General features: G+C 50.7%; 1 protein-coding gene across 13 annotated transcripts in view; it reads left to right on the forward strand.

Annotated features, from left to right (window-relative positions):
- SLC25A48 (solute carrier family 25 member 48) overlaps nucleotides 1-12,974 on the forward strand; it is a 40,836-nt gene that overhangs the window by 12,522 nt on the left and 15,340 nt on the right. The window lies entirely within an intron of this gene.

The raw sequence follows: 12,974 nt of genomic DNA on the forward strand, positions 1-12,974 counted from the left end.
AGTAGTAACTGTCAGTAATTACTACGCCGTGCCGGGCACCTGCGTACAGCTCTGTGTACGTTCTCTTAATGGATCTTCCTAACAATTCTGTAAGGCAGGTGCTATTACTGTTTCCATCTACAGAGGAGAAAGCTGAGGCTCCCAGAGGTAAAGACACTTAGACAGGGCCACACAGGTAATGAATGACTGGTGGGTGAGGTCTAGCGACATCATTTGCAGGGTCCAGCACAGAAGGAAAACGGGGGATTCCTTGTTCAAAAATTATTAAGATGTTTAGAAGAACAACCCAGAGCATTAAATCAGGCAGGCCTGGGGCCCTGAGGGACTCACAGGTATCAAAGCCACACCTGTCCCCAACACCAGGGAGTGCCGCCAGGAGGCTTCACCCCTGCACCACCTGTGGCAGGGGGTGAGGGGTCGCTCCTCTTCCTTTCCTGGACGTTCTGGTTCAAGCTTCATTTCTCGGTGTGCTAGACAGCCCTCCTGCACCACATGCTGAGTCTGTTACTTCTCCCTCCTGAGAAAGGAGTGTCGGTGTCTTTGCAGTGCTTTGGATAAAGGAGGGTGGAAAGAATGGGAAGGCATTTGCTGTGCAGAGTAGCAAGTGCCAGCTCTTGAGGAGGGATGAGTTGGGGTCTTAGACAGATTTCAATACATCCAGGTTTGGTTCTTGGCTCTGCTGTCACTCTGTCTCCTCTGGCAAGATATTGCTCCTGCCTGGGCCACCGTCTCCTTTCTACATGATGGAAGGGCTGGATCTGTGGTCCTTCCTGATAGCCCAAATATCTGATCTGGGCTGAGAGCTCTCCTGGATAAGACCTCTCTCGCTGGCAGCCTTCTCAATGGCCTGGCACGTAAGCCCTCTGCCCACAGAGGCTGGGCTCAGCTGGGCTCCACAGCCAAAGCCCTGATAGAGCCCTTGGGAGCATTGCTGCCCAGCAGCTCTCCTGCCTCCAGCCCCGGTGCCTTGATTCAGACTGCACATCTTGCCCAGCCGAGGAGGGATCCAGGACGAGACTGCACATCCCCTGAGCATGATGCTGGTATCCTCACTGGGGCCCGTGGAGAGGGACTGGCTGGCACCGGCTGCCCTAACAAGTTGGGTCATGCCTGGGGGATGCTCAGTGCCCCAAGGCCCCTGATAACTGTCAGCATGTGGGGTGATACAGGATGACAGCAGGCCTGCTTATCCTCAGGGTTGCAGCATACCCTCGTTGGGGCCACTCAGAGATATACAGGGCAAGGGGGTCCCACCTCCATCTCCCTGACATGCCGAGCCATGTCTTGGTACAGTTTCGTTTCATCAAAGGGTGGCACCTCACAGAAATGTTTGAAGCTTGCTGATCGGGTCCTGTCCCAGGGACAAAAGCAAACATGTTGGGGAATGAAGGGCATCGTGAGCAGATTGAGAGCCAGGAGGCCTGGCCCCCAGGCTGGCATTGGGCTCTAGCCCTCTCTCTCGGAAAAGCTTTTGTCAGTCTCAGGTGCAGAGGAAATCTCTCTGTAAGTCTTCAAACTTTTTGGGTCCAGGTGTTAGAAGAATTACCAGTGACGGGTTTCCTCTGCTCCTGGGGGCAGACCTGCTTCCTTCACAACCTGGTACTTTGACCCTGGAAGGGGAGGAAGAAGGGCAAGGTATGCATTTATATATTGGGCGAGGTGAGGCCCAGCCAGCCCAGACACCAAGGGAGCTGTTTCTCAGAAAATGTCTTCCTTAGAAACACCCGGGACATTTGGAGGCAAATGAATTGATTCCATCCTCTGTTCTGTCCTCCTTCACCCCTCCCTTCTCTACAGAGGGTGCTAGAATGGTAACTAACTTGGCAGACCAAGGCCTGAAATCCAGGGGATCCTGAGGCTAGGCTGGAAGCCTCTGGAGCTTGAAGGAAGGATGAGAGGCAGTCAAGGAATGGGCAGACCCAAGAAGGGTCCCAAGGCTGGGTGTGGGTTTGCACCATCAACAGTTGCTAAAGCCGCCAAGCCACCACCGTATGCTTGATACCGCGTGTGCGTCACTCCCTTAATACCCACCGCAGTGCTATAAGGTCCGTAGGGCTGCTAGCCCTGTTCATTTACCCACCATGCTACATATGCACCTGCTGTGTGCCAGGCACAGAGCTAGGTGCTAGGGAGGTAGTGGTGAGCAAAAGTCTACATCCTATCCCTCCTGTAGTGCTCTTTCCAGCAGACAGGAATTTGGCCACTCCAAATGTGGTGGTGGGGGAGGGAGCAGGACAGGCTGGGGATCAGGAAGGGCTTTGGGGCAGGTCATAGGAGGGTAGAGGGATCATTGGCGATCAGGGCTGTGCACCTGGTCAGGGCCGCACTGAGGGGTACCCCTGCCTGCTCGCCAGGGCTGTGAGAGCCTGAGGTGTAACTCTCCCAGGTTAGGGTTCTCCCCAGCTGCCCTCCAGACCCTTCTGGGGCCTTGTCTGCTGGATAAGCTCTCTGAGCAGTGAGAACATGGGGTCCAGCATGCTCTGCCTGACCTTTCCACCATAGGAGGCATAAACAGTGTCTGAGGAGGGTGAGTTCCTGCCCTGCTCCGGTATGGGTGGGACAGTGTCCGTGGCTTTAGGTTGTCAGCTCATCGTAGTGCCAGAAGGAAACTTGTTCTCTTTAGTCGATCCCTTGAGGCAGCAACAGAAAATGAACATGTGTTTATTCTGTCCTTTTCAGTGTGCCAGGAAACTGGCCTTGGTTGAACCCGGGGAAGGCTCTCAATAAGAAGCCAAGGGAGGTTCCTGGAGGCCAGGGTTTCTCAACCCTGCAAAGTTCTAAGTCATTAGCACTGGGAGCTTAGCTGGTAGTACAGAGACAAAGACAGTTTACTTGAGCAAGTGCAGGGAGGGTAGAAACCAAGATTGGAGGGTCCACCTGAGCTGTGCTCCTCAAGCCTCTGATCTGGGCAGAGCCAGGTCACAGCAGTGGGGGCAGAGCAGCCAGTGTTCACCAAGCCCTTATCCTGCACCAGGCGCGATGCTAAGAGTTCTGCAAGCGTTTAATCTTTCCAGCAACCCAATTCCTAGACATTAACAAAGGGGAGCCCGAGGCATCCGCAGCTTCTGTAGCTGGCCTCAGGTCACTCCCCTGGTGGGAGGTGGAGCCAGGACGCAGCCCCACACATTCTGACTCGGGGCCCACTGATGCTGTTTCTGTTTCTGCCCTGGGATTTTGTAGAAACTGAGACTACGGCAGCTTTGATAATACCTGGGCCTTTGCAAAAACTCATCACAAATCCAGCTTCAAACTTGAGGGGGGAGGTGGGCTGGGAGCATGTCTCCAAAATAACATTGTTCAAGTAATTGGCACTGCTCATGGATTCCCAGGGACGGGTCTGAACTCTGTGGCTTTGGGCAGCCCCTCTCTGCCTTGCCCACTGTTTCTCACCTCCCACCCCAGCTGCTTGGGGGAAGGTCTTTGGTGGCTGGGCAGGGTCACTACCGGGGCTGGGGCAGGACAGGCAGGCAGTGGGTCGCCAGGCAGTGCTTTTGGCGAGGAATCTCCCCAGGAAGGGAGGAAGGATGTGGTTTTCTTTTACTTGTCCCTCAAAGATCCTCTAGGCCAGAGACAGAAACCTCAAAGACTCACTGGGACCAGGGAGGTAACATGAGTGAGCAGAGGTGCCTGGAAAATGTACCCTCTTCCATTTATCTTGATAGCCACAGCCCTGCTAACCCATATTTCATTTTTCACCTTTTGACTGAAATGTGGACACAGAACGTGTTTCACTTTCCCTCTCACTCTGCTGTTACCAAAGCAGTGGCTCCAGCATGGGTCCGCTCTGGTGCTGGGAAGGTAGTAGGGAGTGGTAGGGACTGTGGCAAGCCAAGCCCACATCCTGTCCGAGGTGGCTTCGACTCCATTCCAGGTCACAGTTTCCACATGGCCTGGATTGGAAACTGTCAGATAATTTAATTAAGAACAAAAGCAGACACAAACCACACCATGAAGCCCAAAGCAGTGCGTGGCCCAGGTAGTGTGGGGCTAGTGCCAGCTGCAAGCCTGTGGTCTCGGTCCTGGGTCAGGCCTGCTCTGCGGGGTGACTGTGCTGAAATGGGCATGTCCAGGCAGGCTTCATCCAGACTGTGGGATTGTCTGTGGTTTGTGGCTTTACCCCAGAACGGCCCGACCGCTTCCTGAGTGGAGACGATGGGCCGTATGGGACGGCCCCCATATACTGAAGCTGGGGGCGGGAGGCCCCTGGCATCTCTCCTCTGGGACATGTGACAGGTAGGATGGAGGCCACATCGAGGTAAGACGTCAGCTTAACTGAAGGCTTGCAAATATAAAGCCAGTGAGCTCATCCTGATGATCTACTAGTGGTGACCTGTCGTTGAAAATGTACACAGGATAGAACATTCAGTGTGGAGGGAGAAAATGTCCATCCACCCAAATCCAGTCACTGTTAATACATGCATGTGGTTCCTTTTCCTTGTCTAAATACATAGATTAAATATGTTAAGAAGTTGTACTCATAGTTTCATATCCTCTTTTTAACTCAGTATTATAACATTTTCCATGTTCTGAAAATGGCATTTAAAATTATTAACAATAGACGACTAATTTTAAAATAGATGAGTGGTATTCCATCACTGTGAGAGGGATGATGGAGTGTGGCAAAAATTCAGTTTCTGGAGTTAGACTGCCTGCTTCTAATCCTCCCTCCACCACAGCCCAGGAACTCGGTAACTCTTGTAAAGCCTCCATTGACTCGCCTGCAGAGCATACGTAACCACGGTAGCTACTTCATAACCGGGATGGAACAGGATGACGGATCGCACGTGACAACCTGAGCATCATGCCTGGTGCACCGAACACCTACAATAAACATTCGCTGTAATACTGCACTCAGGTCTCCATCTTCCTAGTCACGGACATTGACGTTGTTGCTGGTTCGTCCTCTTTTACACACAGTGATGTGATCAGGAAATCTGTCCCTACGGAGTTGCTTTCCTGTAGGGTTATTTCCCTAAATGTGTGGGCTCTTTGCTTCATGAATGAGTCAAAGGGTCTGGTCATTTTTACGATTCTTGGCACATACTGTGAAATTGTTACACAGAAGAGTGTTTTTACCACATTCCACCTGCAGTTGCTGAAGTTGGGAGGGAAGTTCCATTTGGGCCTGACTAGGGTTGCATACCAAGCAGCGGTTAGCCCTCGTGAAAACTGTTGCAACTTCGCGGAGGTTTACTCCTGGCGCCCCTGCCGCTTGGCAGCCAGGAGAGGCTGGCCTGGGTTCAGTTGGCTGCGGCCTGCACTGTAAGGCACCGGTGAAGAAACCCTCCCTCTGGAAGTCATCCTCACCCTTTGTGCTTGCATGAGTCTCTCTGGGTGCCCCGCTGGGCCAGAACTGGAATCCAGGGCTATGGTCCCAGAGGCCAGCAGTCCCTCCGCTGCCCTGGGCCAAGTCACATCCTGGAGGCCAGTGGCCAGTGACACTCACTTGTCCTCAGTCTGGGAGCTTTCAGGTCTGTGTTTTCATTGAGAGCCTAATTAACATGCAAATCACAAAGGCCTCAACACCCCGGGAGGGCAGAGTTTGGGGACTGGAGGAGGACTCAGTGTTAACTCTGTGCTGACCATTCTGTGATTGCCCCAGGCCCCACTGGAGGCAGAGGGCTAAGTGTTGACACCTGTTGGGACTCACTCTCTGGCATTTCCTGAGCTCTTGCTCGGATCCCAGCAGAGTCGATAAATTAGAGCTGTCAGACATCGGGGAGCACACCATCTGGGGGAGAATCAGACACGTAGCAGAAGGAGAAGGGCCCGTGGAAGGCTCTGGAACCTCAGAGTCTGGCTCGGCAGGTCAGGAAGACTCCAGAGAGGAAGTGGCCATTGATGGGGTGTTGGCATACTGGCTGGGCTTTGGAGGTGGGCCCATGGGAATGGAGAGCCCTGTAGGCACAGCGTCGGAGTTCTAACTGCAATGCAGGGAGGGGAAGGCGCAGAGGGAGTTAGGAAGAGCTTGGATTTCTCAGCTGAGGGTGGGCTAAGGTGCTGTTCAGCAGGCAGTGAGGCATCTTGGACAGCAGAGTGACCTGAGCAGAACTGCGTGGGAGGAAAGTGGATCCGGCCTTCAGGAGAGGTGGCAGGGGTCAGGGAAGAAGAGGTGGGCAGGCTGATTTGGGGGTGCTGCCGCAGACCAGGTGAGAAATGGGAGCAGGGGCCGCAGGGCCTTGGGCTTTAGGAATGGAGCGGAGTGGCCGACTGGAGGCTTCTGAGGTGGAGAATCAGTGGGCTAAGCAGGAGAGAGGGAAGTGTCTGAAATGACCCAGGACTTCACAGTTGGGTGACTGTGAGGAAGGAGCGCCCCCCACAGGGAACGAAGTGGCAGGCGAAGTGTGTGAGGCAGCAGTTGGTGTGGGCAGGTGATCCATTCATGCTTACGGTCACTGGCTGTTTCGGAGGCCGGCAGGAGGGCAGGCTTGAGTGAGAACATGCTGAGTCCCGCTCGGTTCGTGTGCGAGGTACCGCAGCTGGAACGTCAGGGCTGGAGGAGGAGTCGGGGTGTGACAGAGACGTGACAGCTGAGGCCATGAGTTAGGTGCAGATGCCAAGGTGAGCTGCAGAAGGGCAGAGGTGGAGATGAAGGGGAAGGCTCCGTGAAGGAGCTCAGGGAGGAGGAGCTCCAGCAGCATCAGCGGTTGTGGTCAGCCTATGGTAGGAGACCACCCCATGCACGCTGTGCTAACACACACCTGCATTAAGTCATCACAGCACCTGGGTAAAAGAGGTGCCATCATTCTCTTTATCTTACAGATGGGGAAACTGAGGCTCAGGTTGGGTGACATGTCCGTGCTCCCTCAGGTGTGACATGCTGCAACAGGGCATGGCCCCGGGCCGTCCACCTCCACTGCGCCGGGAGGCAGAGTCCTGGGAAACTCCTGTCACCAAAGTAGGCAAAAGGGAATCAAGAGGGAAGGATGGCTGAAGTGGGAGGTGACACTAGGGACAGAGACCAAGGGCTGGGGAAGGAAAAAACCTTCCATTTCGGGGTTGGGAGAGGAGAACAAAATAGACAATTCAGAGAGAATTTTGAGAACAACAGGAAGGAGGTTGAGGGAGTCCTCACCACAAGGCCTGGCTCTACCGTGTTCAAGATTACCTGAACAGAATGAAGGCGACAGAGTGTGGCCAGAATTTGAGGAGAAGAAGGTCCTAATTCCTAAGCATGCCTAGGCGAGATCAATAGGGCTGGATTGGTAACATCAGAGAGGGCCGGCCACATGAGGGGTGGACGTGGGCGGACGAGATCATCCACCACACACCAGAACACAGAGCCCGTCTGAACCCAAGGATCTACATGATGACAAGATGGGGTGAAACCATTTCTCTGATTTTTCTGAATCTTCGGCAATGTCTGGCTGGGAAGGTCGCCAACTCTGCTTCAGAGGCCCTGACTACATCAGTTTGTCTCTTTGGCAGCATAGTTTTATTGCTACCATAAAGATGTGTGTCTGCCAAGAAAAACACTCTTCTCCAGGCAGGTTGGCCTGGGGGAGGAGCAGCCTTCTGAGACAGCAGATTTTTCAAGACTTTCCCATTGCAGGACGAGAATAACCGATGCTAAGCTCCCTGAATGTTGCTCCATTTAGCTCTGAAGAAGAGAGCCTATGTGGGAGGACAGGAGGAATCCCTGGAGCATGATAAGAGACTGGAGACAAGCCAGGACCATACAGTCTGAGCCTTCTTGTCAAGTAGGCTATGGGCTGCCAATAGGAAGTGAGGGCTGGAGCCATAGCAGCCCAAAAGTGAAGGGAGGAAATTTGTGAAGAGGCCAGGCATTTAGCCATTCCTACACTGTTGTGGGGTTACATACACAGGTGACAAACCCATTTGGTCTTTAAATCAACTGATGAGGGCAAGTATTGTCCTGAGTTGGGGCCTCGACGCTAGTACTGGTAGTTGTTGGCCCTGCGTGGGCATCCACAACCTCCCACAGGAGTTTTGGTTGCAGGCCGCCGCTGCCTGAGGTTGGCAGTCCCAGCACTTCCAGAATCTGGAGTCATATCAGAATAGGGGTAATAAAAATAGGAATGACTATTTGCCTCAAGTAAAGTACATTTGCCAACATTGTCACTCAATTTTCACAAAAGCCAAAAGAGGTGGCAGGCTATTTATTCTTCCCCTTTTGCAAGTGGTACAGGAAACCGAGGGCCAGTGTGCTGGAGTCTCTTGCACAGGTCGTACAGTAAATAGCAACCGAGCAGCAAAGCAAATCCCAGCTGCTTCGGATCCAGGGCTCTTTCTGCTAAACCATCTGCCTATGATGATCCCTTCGGATCATAAGGAAACTGCTGGATTGTTTGGAAGCAGGAGCTGGGCAAGAGCTTCCCAGTCAGTAATTTTCTGAGAAAGTGAACTGAGCAGTTGGACCAACCTACTCAAACCCAAATCACAGTGCTTCCATGGCATTTTGGAATAGTGCAATAGCTGGGACCATGATTTGGGAGTTGCTTTTAGTATCTGCAGCCTCTGGCACAAGGACCAGACAGGACCAGGCTGGGAAGAATGCCAAGCACGGGAGGGAACCTTTGGGAGGCCCGAGTCCTGAGAGTTGCCTTGTCAGATGCTCAAGTGTTTATTGAATGGATGTTGAGGCACATATGGGACATGGTGTCAGGCACAAGGTCCCAGTGCTCTGGGAGAAGCCACAGTGTGTTACTCATGTCATCAGGAAACTCATCGCATGGATTAGGGTAAAGCAACATGCTCAGAGCCAACAGCACCCAGAACAGACCTTATAATAGGGGGTAGAGCCTCTGGCCTGGGCTAGCATGGGGTGGGGGCTATCCCAGCTTCTCCTAAGAATACCTTTTAAATACGTTAAATGGGGTCCAACCCATAGAATAGCAGCTGTACATTAAGTGTCTGTGGATTAAGAAACCACATGCGATAAGAAGTTACTTTGGATAATTAGTACATTTAAGTAAATTTTTGTTGTGTTCCCCCACAATAGCACCTACACATAGGAGAAGAATGGTTGCACATGTACGTGAGGTATTTTAGGAGTCCTGTGAATCTATAATGCTTACCAGTTTGTGGGTCCCTTGAAATAAGTCCATGCTTCCAACTTCAATTTGTGAGTCCACTGGCCTAGAAGTATTTAGGCACAAAAAACGTGGTAACCCTGCACATCCCTGACTGGGCACCCACAGGACTTCATCTGTGGATGGCTTAGTTATTAAGAATTTTCTGTAGAAAGTAACCTGTTCAGAAATAATGTTGTGTTTTCATCCCACACCTGACTATACATACACAGAAGAGGTCTCATGGCACTTTCCCTTCCAGGAAGTGGCCAGGCCTTTGTGTTTCTGGGGGCTGACCAGACATTGTGTTTCAGCTGACTTTCCTGTTTCCACAGTTATGGCCCATTGAAGAAATTGAACAGCAATACCTGAGAAAGGAAAGAGATGAAATTTTTTCATGTTTGTATGTGGGAAGGGCCCAGCAGTATGCTGTGGCTATACCCCTGACTTCTGAGAGGCAAATCTGTGGGGACCCAGCCTGCCTCTAGGCTGGTTCAGCCCCTCTGAAGTGGGAGAACTCCCAAGAGGTGGCTGCGTGGGTACCTGTTAGGACTGGCCAAACCTGGACACTCCTACCCCCTGCAGAGGCACCTGCCTTCAGAGGGACCTCCTGGCCCAGGCAGGGGCCAGTGAACAAGACCCCTTACACTGGTGCAGAGCAGTGAAGTCAAGCAGCCACATCATGTAGTCTAAGGAATGATGGTCCCCAGCTACCCTACCTTCTGTAGCACGGACCAGGTAGGCCAGCTGGTCGAGGTGAGGGAGCTTGGAGAAGAGGGGTTTTTTAGAACTGTATAGGCTCTCCTCTGCTCCTGGATGAATATTAGGAGCGGGATAGGGGCCAGTTTCATTGACTTTGAGCATCTTGCCTGTCCTGATCTAGGGGGTTTGAACTGGTCTTAACCGAATTTGGGAAAACAAAGAAAACCACAGGCATCCTGAGTGTTTCAGGTTTTTAATACATACGTATCATAGTAAAAGGTAATAGGGTCTTCATTTAGAGTACAGAAAAAATGGTGTCAATAGCAAAAACTCATGATAAAAAATGATCAAAATTTTATTCATAATTGAATCCTCACTTTAGAACAAAAAATTCTAATTAGAGAAACTAAATACATTTTGTCCCAGAAGAAAATATGCCCAGTGTGAATCTCTACATGCACGTGTACACCACCAACCCAAGCCCTGAAAGTTCAGCAACAACAGGCTGAGAGCTGGTGTTTCCCTGTGAGCAGCGTACTCACCCAGCGCCTCACCCCCTTCCTTGGGTTCCTTGCACAAACAACATGCAGGTACCCGGATTTCAGTTGTGTCTATTTCCAAAAGCTGCTTGCCGGCAACCTCCCAAGTCCATTTTTAAAGGTCATCAAAGTTTGTTTTAAACAGCTGGAGTTACCAAGAACTCTGATTCAGCTCATTTCTAAGTAGACCTGCCAAGCCACGCCTCCACAGGCCCTGTCTCCCAAACCCCTCCTCCCCCAGCCACGTTTCCTAAGCTGTATCTGCCTGGGCCACGCCTCTAGGTCCGTCTCCCAAACCCTTCTCCCGGGGCCGTGCTTCTCAGGCCACGCCTCCTAAGCTGTGCTTCCCTGGCCACGCCTCTCAAGCCACGCCCCCGACCCTGTCTCCCAAGCCCCAGCTCCCTGGGCCACGCCTCCCCGGGCAACGCCTCACAAAGCTGCCTCCCCGGGGCCAGCCTCTGAGCATCTCTTGGTTGGAGCAACTGGTAAGAGTTGCTGCTGTTTTCTGCTTTGTGGTCCCATTTGAATCGTCCATGCCACTATTGCTAATGCAGATGGGCCCGTAACAACCATCGACTGGTTGACAGATTTGCTTCTTGAGTGACATATCATTGATGGCACAGAGTTCTTATACCTGGAAAAGCAAGCAAGAGAGGGTAGGTAGGCTTGGAATCTTCACTGTGTCTTAGTGGGCTGTGACCAAAATAGGATGCTTCAAGTATAAGACGTCATTTTTTCAGTAGGGTGTGGTGACCCAGGTGTGTGCAGTTGTCAGAACTCATCAACTGCACACCTACAAGCTACACATTTTACTGAATGTAAATTATATCTAAATTAAAAAGGAAACGAGCAAAAACTAGGATAGGCCAGAGAAGAAGAGACTTATCTCTTGAGAAGAGAGATGAGAACAGGGAGGAAGGCCAGCCCAGAATGCATCATCTCAATGTGATAACAAGGAAACACGAAACAAACCCCAAACGAGGAAGGTTTTATTCGTAAGAAGGGAGGCAGCATACTCATAAAAAATGTTGGTGTCATTAAAAACAAAGAAAAGCTGTAGAAATGCTTCAGATTAAAGGAAACTAGGGCCACCTGGCTGGCTCAGTCGGTGGAGTGTGTGACTCTTGATCTTGGGGTCGCGAGTTCCAGCCCCACATCAGGTGTGGAGCTTACTAAATACAAAAATAAAAGAAGCTGAAGAATCATGACAACTAAAGGCAGTAACTGGCTAGACTAGATCCTGCACTAGGGAGGGGAGGAATCAAGTGATAATTTGAGTAATGGCAGTATATTAGGTAAAGGTATTGTCAATATCGATTATGACAGTTAGGGCATAGCAAGGCAATATCCCTATTCTTAGGCAACACTTACTGAAGCATTTAGGAGTAAAGGAACCATTTGGTATCTAACCCTTAAATGGTTCAGAGAATGATGTTATGTATGTATGTGTGAAAAAAAATATGCATGTGTGTGCAGAAAAACTTCCTTATTGCTTACCTTGGGAAAAAAAGGTAAAAAAAAAAAAAAAAGCACAAGTTTGGGTCTTGTTGACAAGGCTGGTTCAAAGTTTGTGAAATGTTTTTTCAACATTGGCACCTCCAAACAAGGAAGGTTTTTTTCAGATACTTTCCTATCAGTAACTCCTGAAAGTCACATCATACCCATAGCTGACTGGGTATGACCCCTTGATTCCAGGTCAGGTCACTGTTACTTGGGGGTGAACACAGCCCAGGCAAAGTTAATGCACTGGGACAGGGGCATCTGTTCCGTGAGAAGGGAGGGGAGAGAGAAAGAGTGCACACAAGCCATAAAACAAATGAGGTAAAATGTTAACAATAGGTGACTGTGGGGAAAGGATATGTAAGGGTGCTCTTTGTGTAATTTTTCTTTTTTGCCCTTTTTTGCAAATTGAAATTATTTCCAAATAGTGTGTGTGTGTGTGTGTGTGTGTGTGTATGTGCACATGCTGTAACACTGGTGATGAGGGAGCTAGCAGGATTTCCAGGAGCTTTGTGTCCTGAAGACACTGGCTGCCGGTTAGATTCATGTCACTGTTCCAGAGGATGGCAGTCCCCATGGCAATTATATTGCTTTAATAGTTATAAATGGACAATTCTCAAGCGATAAAAACTAGATTGCTTATGTAACAAACCTGGGAGAATATGAGAGAAGTTCCTTATTACTTATCCTGGGAAGAAAAGGAAAAAAAAGGACAGGTTTTTTGTTGACGAGGCATGTTGGGGGTTAGGCGAGTGTTTTTTCAGCATCTATACCTCTACACAAGCAGAATATTATCAGGACACTGTACTTCAATCAGTAACTTCTGAGAGCCACATCGTACCCATACTTGATTCATAGAAACCTTGACTCCTGGGTCAGGTCACTGTTACTTGGACATGAGCATGACCCAGGTAAAGTTTAGATGTTGCAACAATTACGTCTATTCTGTCTCATCCCAGAATTTCTCAGGATGACCCTGGCAGCATCCTAGTGGATTTGGGAAAGGAAGGGGTGTGCAGTGATATCTCAGTGGGCTTTCAGAGATCTTTCTCTGAGCTCAGAGGGCCCTTTGTCCCCAGAAGTGGCCACCACCCTTGCTCTCTTCGTGGGAGATCTGCTGTGAAAGTGAGTGGGACTCAGCCTCCTGCCCACACTGTAGGTGGCTGAATGCACAAGGCAATGATTAGTCTCTTTCCCCCAC

This window comes from Ursus arctos, unplaced genomic scaffold (assembly GCF_023065955.2).
Source record: "Ursus arctos isolate Adak ecotype North America unplaced genomic scaffold, UrsArc2.0 scaffold_5, whole genome shotgun sequence".
NCBI lineage: Eukaryota > Metazoa > Chordata > Mammalia > Carnivora > Ursidae > Ursus > Ursus arctos.